General features: G+C 55.2%; 2 pseudogenes; one reads left to right on the forward strand and one right to left on the reverse strand.

Annotated features, from left to right (window-relative positions):
* The window catches only part of LOC139603950 (zinc finger protein 271-like), an 82,555-nt pseudogene that overhangs the window by 19,691 nt on the left and 50,081 nt on the right, over positions 1 to 12,783 (reverse strand).
* Positions 1 to 12,783, forward strand: part of LOC139603889 (zinc finger protein 436-like) — a 29,967-nt pseudogene that overhangs the window by 14,823 nt on the left and 2,361 nt on the right.

Below are 12,783 nucleotides of genomic sequence, written 5' to 3' on the forward strand. Positions count from 1 at the left end.
GGGCTCAGCACTGGCCGGGGCTGTGGGATGTCCCCGCGGGGGCTGTGTCACAGCAGCACCTCTGGGGCTGTGTCCCAGAGCCACAGAGCAGCTGGGATGGCAGCAAGGGGCTGTGTGACAGCACAGAGTGGGCTGTGTGACAGCACTGAGGGGGTTGTGACATCACAGAGCTAGCTGTGACATCACAGAAGGCGGCTCTGGGACATCACAGTGTGGGTTGTGACAGAGTATGATATCACAGAGCATCTGTGTGATGTGAACAGAGAAGGCTGTGACATCACAGGGTGACTGTGACATCACAAAGCTGCTCTGTGACATCACATAGCAGCTGAATGACATCATATGGAGGTTGTGTGACATCACAGGGGCTGTGTGACATCACAGGGGCTGTGTTTATAAAGCCTCTTATCTGGCCTTATTATCAAGCAGTGCAAGTTAGTCCATGGGGTTTACTACACTGTGTGACATCACAGGGGCTGTGTGATATCACAGGGGCAGTGTGACATCACAGGGGCTGTGTGACATTGCAGGGGCTGTGTGACATCACGGGGGGGGGCTGTGTGACATCACAGGGGCCATGTGACATTACAGGGGCTGTGTGACATCAGAGGAGCTGGGTGACATCACGGGGGCTGTGTGAGGTCCCTGGGGAGGTCACTCTGCCCCGGCCCCCTCACAGCTCCCCCCAGGGCAGTCCAACCCTGCTCGTGCACAGCAGGGTCCCCTGTCCCCCCGGGTCCCCCCGGCCCCGGCCCCACAGCCTCCCCCAGAGGATGTTCCACGAGATCGACCCCAGAGCCTGACACGGGGACGGGGGGCCGGGGCCCTGGGGGTGGCACAGGGGGACAGGGACCCCCCGGCAGCGTCCCCGTGTCCCCCAGGGCCAGAGCCTGGGCCAGGGCTCCTTCACCCTGTTAAAGATAAATATCATAATATTGGCTTTTTGCAAATATTAAAATGGATTTTATATGTGTGGTGTTAAAATAACCTTGTTCTAAAGATATAGTTTTTATTTCTGTTGATAATTAAGCTTGGCGAAATAGCTGCGTGTGTAAAATGTCTGCTTGGGTGGAATAACATCCAATGCACACGGGATGAGGACACCTGTACAGATCTGCCAACTATCAGCACTCCCCGTCTGAAGGCAGAGTGCACCAAGGCCCAAAAACTGGAGGTGATAAAGAGAAGGAGCCAAAACCACAGCCAAGAAACACACATGCTCTGAAAAGGCAGACCCAAGGAGAGGCCATGTAAAATCGTTTCTGGAATATGTAAAGTAGTTTATGATATGTATAAAGTAGTTTAGGATATGCATGAGGCTCTATGAATATGCAACAGGCTGATGTAAGGGGAAAGGTATTTCAGGGGGATCCCAAAAGGTAACAGGGTGCCCACGTTTTCCAGTGGCCCCGGTAAGGTGTCATATCCCAGTATGATCCTCCAGTCATGCCCAGTATATCCCAGTTGCCCCCAGCATGCATCCAGTCCTTCCCAGTTCCTCCAGTTTGCTTGCAGCATGATCCCAGTTTTCTTCAGCTGCTCCCAGTAGCCCAAAGTGTGATCCCAGTTGCTCCCTTTCAACCCCACTATGATCCCAGTAAGCTCCAGTTTGATCCCAGTCACATGCCAGCCCTCCCAGTGTGGTCCCAGTATAATCCCAGTTTCTTCCAGTCTCTCCCAGTATGGTCCCATCTACCTCCAGCATGGTTCCAGTTGCTTCCTAGATCAGCCCAGTCAGTCCCAGTATGATGCCATTTGCTGCCAGCGTGCTCCCAGTTAGGCCCAGTATGGGGGATGATGTGCAGGGTGTGTTCCTCAGATACTCTCACTATTAGTCCAGTCCCTCCCAGTATGATCCAGAGATGAGCCTAGTGTGCTCCCAGTCCCTGCCAGTGTGAACCAGTTGTGCTCCACATGGTTCCAGTCACTCTCTTTCACCCTCACTTTTGGTCCTGTCACTCCCAGTATCTCCCAGTGTAGCCCAGTTCCCTTCAGCATGTTGCCAGGCACTCCCAGTATTCTCCAGTATGATCCCATTTCCTCCCAGCCACTCCCAGTCAGCCTCAGTGTCATGGCACTCACTGCCAGTATGATTCCGGTGACCTCCAACATGATCCCAGTTTATCCCAGGATAAGTCCAGCAGTTTCCAACCACCCCCAGTGTGCACCCAGTTCCTCCCAGTTGCTCCTAGCATGATCCCAGTTGCTCACAGCTACTCCCGGTCACACTCAGCACGATCAGTCACTGCCAGTATATCCCATTTGCCCCTAACATGGTGTCAGTTGCCCCCCTCAGGCTCCTGCTTGCCGCTGTGGCTGTCTTTGAGAGGAGCCCGGCTGAGGGTAAGCAAGTCCAGCCACAGCCTCAGTCGTCCAGGCACTCCTCCAGCACTAAGCCGGAGGCAGGTGCCTACCGTGGGTCGGGTGGAGAAGCCAAGATATAAATGCAGCCGCACCGCAGGGTTGAAGGAAGAGACGACTCTCCACTCTGCTTAGGTGGGGTGAACTTGGTTTATTCCAGGGTCGGAGAAGAAGGGTGGGTAACAAGGAAAGAGGGGAGCGGAGCCGCAGCTCTGCTGGGGAGGAGGAGAGCAGGAGGAGAGAGCCCCGAACCCCTTTGGGGATCGGGTTTTAAAGGGAGGGGGGTGGGTACAAGAAACAACCAATCACAAAACGAAGAAATTGATACAGTAAAACTGATGGGTGGTGCGGACCAATAGAGGCAGGCTAAGGGGAGGGGCTCAAGCCTTTCAGCCAATCACTCGACACCCAATCTGGAAAGTTCTAGAACTGGAGGCGGGGTGCCGGTGATTGACATAAGACTTGGGGAGGGGATACAGAGACAAATATGGGATAACAAGGAGGGGAAAACAGTGATTGACATAAACTGGTGGTCGAGCCAGACCAACTTATCCAACTGAGGAAGGGAGAACGGATGAAACCAAACACGAACCGCAACATCTCCCCCTTTTTTGTATTAAAAGAAAAGGAAAGGAAAGGGTGAGGGACTGGACGAATCTCTAAACGTCAGACGACTGTCATCTGTCGAGCGGCCTCTGAGTCAATGCTCTCTTCGCTGGCGCTCCTGGAGCTTGAGTTGGAGGTGGGCCTTCCTTCGACATCAGGGAGCTCCAGACGGTTCACGCTGGCGACGGAAGCGCTCAGCACGAATCTTTTAAGGAGTCCTCACATCAGGGAGCAAGAGATAATTACTAAAACAACAACTAAAACTAAATATAAAACAGAGCGGATTATGGATCCGGCCCATCCTGACAATCCCCAGCCTTTAAACAGGTTCCCCAGCCAGTCTGATGTTTCATTTTTAATATCATGGATGAGTTCTTTCATCTTTCGTATGGAGACTCTCACGTCTTCTGCTTTCGATGACAAATTTAGACAACACAGGCCCTCGAATTCCTCACAGCTATGGTGGTGTAAAAGCAGGAGGAAATCGATGGCCGCCCGATTTTGTAAGGTCGCCTTCCTAGTTATCTCCTCGTCCGTGAGGAGGTCAGTCAAGGCAGCTGAGGTGAAATTTGCTTGCTTAGCCACCCAACACTCTAGGCGGCCCAATTCTCCTAGAGACTTTGCAATCGATACCCACGGTAAAAAAATGGTGAGCGCGACTGACTTTGGTCTGGCCCAATGTTTGATTTTGGAGTCGCAGTCTGGGTCGAAATCTCTAAGATCTCTTTTGGAAATAGCCGATTCAGACTGCGATCTCTTACGCTTCCAATCTTTAATTTGCGTAACATTGGGGGTAAGCAGCGTCAGCTTGCCAAATGTACAGACGCCTCCGGCAAGACGAGGGGGGATGCCAGCCCACGCTCGGTCTCCGCATATAAAAAATGTCCCTCTGGGCAACGCTAATGGTTTAGTGCCTAGTGTAGAGGCGAAAGGCAACCGGATGGTAAAATTGCACCATCGCGTTGCTTGGTACTCAAGACTGGATGGCTTTATGTTTGAGTACTTAGAGGAACCGGAAATGGGGATGTATTGGAACCAAACACAAGCAGAGGACCTTGCGGAGCCGATCAGGTGGAGCTCTGGAGGGTCGGACTGCAGGGGGGTCAACTTCCTGAGCCCGTCTCTCCATGCGTTTTGGGCGTCTACCATTAATGGGGGATTGCGATGAAGCAACGAACCTAAAGTAACATTAAAGGGGTGGGGAAATTCAAAAATGGGAAGTGGGATCCCCACTAGGCAAGACGACATCGGGTCTTCCGCAGAACCAAGGTCCAGGCAGATATGTTCCTGGCCCATGGCTTGGGCGAGCGTCTTCCACACGTTAGCTTTCGGCTGGGGAACTATCCAGGGACTCGCTGATGGTGGTGGAGTCCCGACAAGGAGGACTATCAGGAGGGTGGTGATAGCCAGCGGGTCCATGCAGGTGGGAGATCTAACTGAAAAGAAACAGAGACATAAATCAAAAGGTCTGGCTCGTAAAGGAGGAGGGTCAGGACCTTGACTAATGGTGATTTGCCCACCAGCTCTTCCGTTTCCGCCGCCAACACGCTTCTGCTACTTGAGGGACCTGTTCTGGTTTTGAGCCCCCTTTAGGGCGGAAGGGTCTGACCCACTTTGATGGAATCCATCTCGGACCTGAGGGAGTGGACACGCAAGCGTATCCCCTACCCCAGGTCACAAGATCAAATGGCCCTTCTGTTTTCCAGGTCTCCGGATCTTTAATGAGGACCGGAGGCCTGGCCCTAGGCTGCAGCTTCTCGTGCTTCCCGAAGTGTCGCACAATGGGCGGATTCAGATTTTCAAAGGAGCAATTTAAAAAATTGATGGTATACAACGCCCGTGCGAGATGGATGTGGGGGGACTCCACCTTCACTGCCGATCGTTGTTGCTCCAAAACTTTTTTAAGGCTCTGGTGGGTCCTCTCCACCACGGCTTGGCCTGTCGGGGAATAGGGGATGCCGGTTTTGTGTTCTATTCCCCATTGCTGCAGGAAACTCCGCAGTTCCTTGGACTTATATGCTGGGCCATTATCGGTTTTGATTACCTTGGGGATGCCCAAGACTGCGAATGCTTGAAGCATATGCTTCTTGCAATCCGCAGCCTTCTCACCTGTGTGGGCAGAAGCAAAGACAGCGCCCGAGAAAGTATCTACAGAGACGTGTACAAACTTGAAGCGGCCAAACGATGGACAATGCGTCACGTCCATCTGCCACACTTCACAGCTGGACAGACCACGGGGGTTAGCTCCGAGAGAGATGGCAGGGAGCTGGTGGGATTGGCAGTGAGGACATGTAGCCACGATGGCCTTGGCCTGTTCGCGCGTGAGACGAAATTGTTGAACCAGGCCAGGCGCATTTTGGTGGAACAACTGGTGGCTGATCTTGGCTTGGCCGAAGAGATCAGGGAGCGGGGCCGCTTGAACAGGGGTGGCGAGGGCGTCGGCACGCTGGTTGCCCTCGGCGATGAACCCCGGCAAATCGGTGTGTGATCTTACGTGCATAACATAAAAGGGTTGCTCCCGGTGGGAGACCAACTGAACCAATTTGGAGAGCAAGTTATATAGGGTTGGGTTTGACACCTCCTGCAGCACAGCATTTTCAGCTCTAGATACTATCCCCGCTACATAGGCCGAATCTGTAACTAAATTGAAAGGCCCAGGGAACTTCTCAAAAGCTCTGACCACTGCGTCCAACTCGGCGATTTGAGGTGATCCTTCAACTTCGGTGACATCGGACTCCCACTCCCAAGTTTGGGGGTTCCTCCAAGTCATAACTGACTTGTGGGATCTCCCGGACGCATCTGTAAAAATGGTCATCGCCCTTAGAGGAGTTCTACTCTGGATTGATTTTGCAGACAATACGAATTCTTGGTTAAATAATTTATGGGCCGGCCGATCAACACTAATTTGGCCGGGGTAGCTGTCTAGAGCAAACTGCAAAGCTGTATTCGTCTGTAGGAGGTGGTCAATCATTTTTTGTTTTAGGTGGCCCGAATCTAATCTGAGAGGGATATGTATGCACGCTAGGTCAACACCTGCCAGCTCTCTGATTCTCAGCCTAGCTTTACGAATCAGCTCTGCCACCAGTTCAGTGGGCTGTGTCATTCTCTTGGACCGGTGGTGACTGAGGAACACCCACTCTATAATCAAGAGGGGGTCTCTCAAGCCTTGGTCCCTGCCTCTGATGGTATCATCCCACTGAAAGATCACCCCGTGGAGGTGTGGCAGTTTTCCACAAATAATAAATTTAAATGGCAGGCCCGGATGACAGCGATGGGCCTGCCTGGCCGAGATTAACTTCTGGATTTTTTCGAGCGCGGTTTTCGCCTCTGGGGTAAGGGTCCTAGGAGAACTTAGCTCTTCTCCCCCTTTCAATAAATTGAAAAGGGGGGCCAGGTCTTCTGTTGGTATGCCCAGCCAAGGTCTTACCCAATTTAAGGATCCACACAGTTGGTGAACATCTCCCAAGGTTTTGATAGTTGGTACAATCGCCAATTTTTGAGGAACAATGGTCCTCTTAGTTATTTCCAAGCCCAGATACTTCCAAGGCGGCACCCTCTGAATTTTTTCCTGCTGGAGCTCAAACCCTGCAGCAACCAGCGCATTGACTGTCAGGTCAAGGGCGTGGCCAAGCATGTCGGCGGTCGGGGCACACACCAAGATGTCATCCATGTAATGATAAATGATGGCATCGTTTATCACTGCACGGATTGGGGACAGCAAGGAGGCGACATACCATTGGCAGATCACCGGGCTGTTCTTCATGCCTTGCGGAAGGACCCGCCAATGGTAGCGCTTGCTTGGGGACTCACGGTTGATGGAGGGAACCGTGAACGCAAAACGCGGGGCATCGTCCGGGTGAAGGGGAATTTGAAAAAAGCAATCCTTTATATCTATTACAGCCAATTCCCAATTTTGCGGAAGCATCGTTGGGGACGGCATCCCTGGTTGGAGAGGCCCCATGTCTTCAATGATGTTATTAATTTGACGGAGGTCGTGGAGGAGCCGCCACCTATCTTTATTGGGCTTCTTGATGACAAAAATGGGAGAATTCCACGGTGACGTGGTCTCTACAATGTTGCCCTTAAGGAGCTGCTCCTCAACGAGCTCCCTGAGCGCCGCCAATTTCTGTTTGTTGAGCGGCCACTGTACTACCTGAACTGGCTTGTCGGATTTCCAATTGAGCTTCCAGGTAGGGCGCTCATCAGTGGCCGCCGCCCAAAAAACCTGGGGAGCCACTGGGAGGTCAATTCGGGCTCCCCACTGGGCTAGGAGGTCTCTCCCCCACAGGGGCTCTGTATAGTCTAAAACGAATGGGCGTATAGAAGCCAATTGCCCATCCGGCCCCGTAATTTGTACGATGCCTTTAGACTGTCTCGCCAATTGTAAACCCCCAACACCACGGACGTGACCAGGCGCGGTTTGCAACTCCCAATGCGACGGCCACTCCTTGGAAGGAATAACCGTGACATCTGCCCCAGTGTCCAGCAGGCCTTTTAGCTGTTTGCCTTCTCCCCCTTTTGTAATATAGCAATGGAGATGTGGTCTCTCACGCCCTAGGACTTGGGCCCAGGCGAGAGTTGGAACAGTGCTCTCGGATGAGTAATGCAAATCCCATGTGATTTCTGGCACCGGAATCGCTTGAGCGATAATTTGGTCCTTAGGCAGAAAGACGGGGGGCTGGACACAGTGCAGGCCGACGGCGAACACCCCCGGGTCCGATGGTAAGAGACCCGGGATAATGTTTACCGTCGGTGGTGTGTATTTAGTGTCACCGACGACGACATACTTGCAACGGATCCGTCTCCAGTTACCTGGACACTCTGGGTCGACTGTCACGAGTTGAAAGTCGGAGGTTTTCAGATGGAGAGCCTCCGACAGCCGCAACCTGTAGGGTTCAAAAGTAGAAGAGGTCGTTAGCACAGGTCTGGGTTGGATAGGCAATGCAGAAGGTAAGTCCGATAAAGACGAGTCAAGTCTGGTTGGCGGCGGTCCCTGGCCTCTCTCCCCCCCGCATATTGGTGTTACGTGGCCCGCCTGATTTTTGTCAGCGCGCAGGGGGGCACTGCGCTTTGATCTCAGTTTTTTGAAGGGTCGACCCTCAGCTGTCCCTGCTCCCTTTTGAACCGATAAAATTCCTGCCGCAGCGGGCAGTCAGGCATCCAGTGCCCAACTTTTCCGCACAGGTGGCATGGCGAGTTCGCGGCGGACGCTCCGGGGGTCTGCGAGCGGTTGATGGTTCCAACGAAAGCGTTCTCGGTTGTTTCTTCTGCTACGCTGGCTCGGGGTAGCGGTGGCTTCTTCTTTTCACCCTCTCTAGATGGAACAAGGTGAACTTTCCGGGCGCAGACTTCGATTAGGTCGTGGAATTCTGGAGGTGGGTGCAGCGGGAGGCTGAGGATGGCATCTCTACACGCAGCGTTCGCATTGGAGGATGCCACTTCTTTGATAATAAGTTCTCGCGCAGCTTCGTCTGCTACCTGCCTCTCGACGGCTTTCCTCAGCCTCTCTGTGAAGTCGAGGAAAGGCTCCTCTGTGCCCTGGAAAATCTTCGAAAAGGGGAGGGGAGGGGCTGCCTTCGGCAGTGCCAGGAACGCTTTTTCTGCGGCCTGGGCTGACTCTCGGAGTGCCTCCTGGGGTATGGTACTCGCTTGTAAATTCCCGTCTGCCCAGTTCCCGGTCCCCAAGAGCTGGTCAATAGCTAGGACATTGCCTGTGAGATCTACCCCGGTATGGGGCTGACCCCACAGGCCTGGGAGCGCCTCCGTCACTCCCCTCTTCCAAGACGCCTCCCACAGTGCCCACTCGGAGGGATTGAGCAGGCATCTGAAGAGGCGCCGAACGTCGTAGGGGGTGACATCGGTTTCCGTGAGGGTCGCTTGCAACATGCCCTGAAAATATTCGTTGTCTCGGCCGAATTCTTTTTGGGCCTTGACCAGCTCTTTGATTTGGGTGTGATTGAGCGGGACCCATTGCCTACGCACTCCACCGTCCCCGTCGGGATGGTAAACGACCGGGGCTGCTGATGGCAGTGCAGCTAACTCCGGTCTCCGGCACTCAGCCCCCCCCCCCCCCCCGGACTCTGAAGCGTGGGAACCGGAAGAGGAGGCGTGGGAACCGGAAGGAGGGACGGCAGAGGCGTGGCTGGGAACTGGGGCGGGGTGGTCTGTTGTTTTAGGACCCCCCCAGGAGGCGGAGTCAGTGGGTGGGACAGGACTGAAGGCGGGAGGAGGAGACACGGGTGATGACATGGGCGGAGCTGAAGGAGGAGCTATCGTGGGAAAAGTGGGAGGAAAAGTGGGTGGGAAAGCGGGCGGAGAAGTAGGAGGGACCGACAAGTGGGAGGAGTCGGGAAAAGGGGAGGAACTGAAAGGGAACATGGACATGGGGGTGAGACTTAGGGGGTGGCCGAGTGGCAGGAAGGGGTTGGAACTTGGAAGAAAGGGGTTCTGGGAAGGAGAAGAGGGTTTTCCCGCCACTTCGGCCATGTGGTCGCCTCCATCTTGGGCTCCATAGGAGCCATCTTGGAGAGCAGGAGACGACCGGGGGTGAATAGGGGGCTTTGGAACTGGGGTTTTCGAAACTGGGGGTTCTAAAACCGGGGATTTGGGGACGGGACTCAGGGAGGCAGGAGAAGACAAGGAGCCCCCAACAGTTTGGCCAGAACTGTCGGGGCGGGGGGACTGGGAATTCTGGAGGGGGCCAGGGGAAGATGGAACTCCCTGCGCCTGGCTGGATTGACGGGATGCTCCCTTCAGAATCCCAGTTTTTAATTTTGGCGTGCGAGAGGGGGTATTCGGGGCGGAGGGTACGGAAAATGAACTGGGGCGCGAAACAGAACTGGGGCAACGCTTAACCTTGCCTGGGGCCTGTTCTGAGCTCCCTCCATCTTTCAATATTTTCCTAATTTGGGCAACAAGCCTGGCCAATTGTGTAAGTGAAGCGTCGCCTGGCCTGATCAACTCCGAAAGTCGAGTTTTGACTCTCCGCCAAAAGGCGGGATCTTTGATCATGTCAGGCGAAACTTCTGGGAACTCAGAAGTGACCCATTTTATCAATTTCTTAACAACAGCTTTCTCATAAACAACTCCCCCCCCAACAAGGATTCCCTCAACTTGGATTTTAAATCTCTTCTGGGCAGTGGACAGCTTAGCACCCATCACTAGGGACTTCCGACAAAGTCAAATGCCCACTGCCACAAACTTCAAGCCCAAACCGCCGCGCAAAAGGCAAACGAAAACTCAAAAGGTGACTTTCCACCGGCCCCTGTCTTGATAACCGAGGGAGGGCGACAAAACACCCTGGGGACTGGGGAGGGCGACTGGGAGAGTGGCGAAACACTCACGTGTCCGGTGGACGGTCAAAAGAAGTTGCGGCGGAGTGGGTCCTGCGGTCAGACGACTCCGGGTGCTCGAGTTCTCGTCTGGTCCCCGGGGAGCGCTGCCTCAGAGGGCCTGCTCACCTCGGGGTGCTGCTGCGTCCAAAGGACTAAGTCCAAAATCCGCGGGGTCCGTGCAGAGATGGTAAATTCCGGCTCTACTGGTTAGGAATCCCACCAGGAGCAAGCGAAAATTGCAGAGGGGCCCCACGTTGGGCGCCAGCAAATGCCGCTGTGGCTGTCTTTGAGAGGAGCCCGGCTGAGGGTAAGCAAGTCCAGCCACAGCCTCAGTCGTCCAGGCACTCCTCCAGCACTAAGCCGGAGGCAGGTGCCTACCGTGGGTCGGGTGGAGAAGCCAAGATATAAATGCAGCCGCACCGCAGGGTTGAAGGAAGAGACGACTCTCCACTCTGCTTAGGTGGGGTGAACTTGGTTTATTCCAGGGTCGGAGAAGAAGGGTGGGTAACAAGGAAAGAGGGGAGCGGAGCCGCAGCTCTGCTGGGGAGGAAGAGAGCAGGAGGAGAGAGCCCCGAACCCCTTTGGGGATCGGGTTTTAAAGGGAGGGGGTGGGTACAAGAAACAACCAATCACAAAACGAAGAAATTGATACAGTAAAACTGATGGGTGGTGCGGACCAATAGAGGCAGGCTAAGGGGAGGGGCTCAAGCCTTTCAGCCAATCACTCGACACCCAATCTGGAAAGTTCTAGAACTGGAGGCGGGGTGCCGGTGATTGACATAAGACTTGGGGAGGGGATACAGAGACAAATATGGGATAACAAGGAGGGGAAAACAGTGATTGACATAAACTGGTGGTCGAGCCAGACCAACTTATCCAACTGAGGAGGGGAGAACGGATGAAACCAAACATGAACCGCAACACCTGCTCACTCCCAGTATGATCTCAGTACGATCCCAGTATGATGTCAGTTTAAAGCCAGTACAGTGCCAGTCTCTCCCAGTATGATCCCAGTATGATGTCAGTTTAAAGCCAGTACAGTGCCAGTCTCTCCCAGTATGATCCCAGTGCAGCCCAGTCCCTGGCAGTGCTGCCACTGCTGGGATCCCCCAGGCCTGTGTGCGTTCCTCCCTGGCGGATGTGCCGAGAGGAGCCCCAAGGGCTGGCAGTGGCCAGTCAGGGTCCCCAGCAAGGCCCAGTTTGGATGTGCAGCCCCCAGTTTGCCCAGTTTGCCTCTCCTTTGGCCCGGGCCGGGTTCCCCCCGCCCGCAGCGGCTGGGAGCAGCCGAGAGCCCCGCGCTGCCCATGCCGACCTGTCCCGGCTCCATCCCCGCTCCTGCCGCGGGCTGCGAGGGCTGCGGGAACGGGGCACCGAGGGTGTGGCTGCTGCTGGGGGAGGAGGAGGGAGGGAAGGGCAGGGATGGAGTGGGAGGAGGAGGTGGGGTTAGAGGGGAGGAGCAGGGGGAGGAATGGAAGGGGCAGGATGGAAGAGAAGAAGGAGGTGGGGATAAGACAGAGGAGGAGGAGGAGGGGGGATGGAAGAGGAGGAGCGGGAGGAGAAAGAGCAGTGAAGGAGGGGGGTTAGGGGGGAGGAGGCAAGGGAGGTGGAGACAAGACAGAGGAGGAGTGGGAGGAAGAGGAAGAGGAAGAAGAAATGCAGATCAAGGCTGAGCAGAGGGAACCATGCGGTCGAGCCCCACCTGAATTCGCAGCCCCCACTTGTGGGATCATTGCCTCCCCCATCGTGCAGATGAGCGGGGAGGGGGAGCCCGGCCCGGATGTCCCGGGGGTCCCTGGGTTGGGTTTTTGGGGGGATGTTTGGAGAATGAAGTCCAAGGCTGAGCAGAAAAGGCCCCTCGGGGGGACATCGTGGGGTGGCGGTGGCGGCTGCCGGCAGAGGCAGCCTGGAGGAGCAGAGCCCTGTGTCCCCCAGGAGGCCAAAGTGGGGAGGCCAGAGAGGGGGGAGTGCCGCCATTGGTGGGAGCCTCAAGAGCCTCGGAAGAGGGGCAGGGGGGACTCCTTGGGGACTCCTTGGAGCCACTGCAGCCCAGAGCAGAGAATGAGGGGAGAATGGAGCCCGGGAGCCCAAAAAGCCCCAGCATCCCAAAATGGGGAGGGCCAAGAGGGGGGAGCTTTTGGCATTGCTGGGACTGCCAGCAGCCTGGGCAGGGCGGGCACTGAGGACAAGGGGGAACCCCCAATCCAAGCCTGACCCCAGCAGCTGGGACAGGGGGGAACACCCGAACACCACAGGGGAGGGACCAGGGACAGGGAACTCCTGGGAGGCTTTTTCAGGGCTGAGTCTTGGTGTTTGGGAGGTTTTCTGGAGCCCAGATGGCCGGTGACTTGTAGAGATGTACTTGGGCAGAGGGACCTTCAAACTCAGTGTGCTCATCCATTGTTTTTCCCAAACCAGGATTTCCCATTGCTAAACCCTGGGAGGCTGCGAGAAGAGGAAGATGCCCCGGGACACCCAGGCAGGT

Source organism: Agelaius tricolor, unplaced genomic scaffold (assembly GCF_023055355.1).
Source record: "Agelaius tricolor isolate 1412-34295 unplaced genomic scaffold, bAgeTri1.0.p SCAF_42, whole genome shotgun sequence".
Lineage (NCBI taxonomy): Eukaryota > Metazoa > Chordata > Aves > Passeriformes > Icteridae > Agelaius > Agelaius tricolor.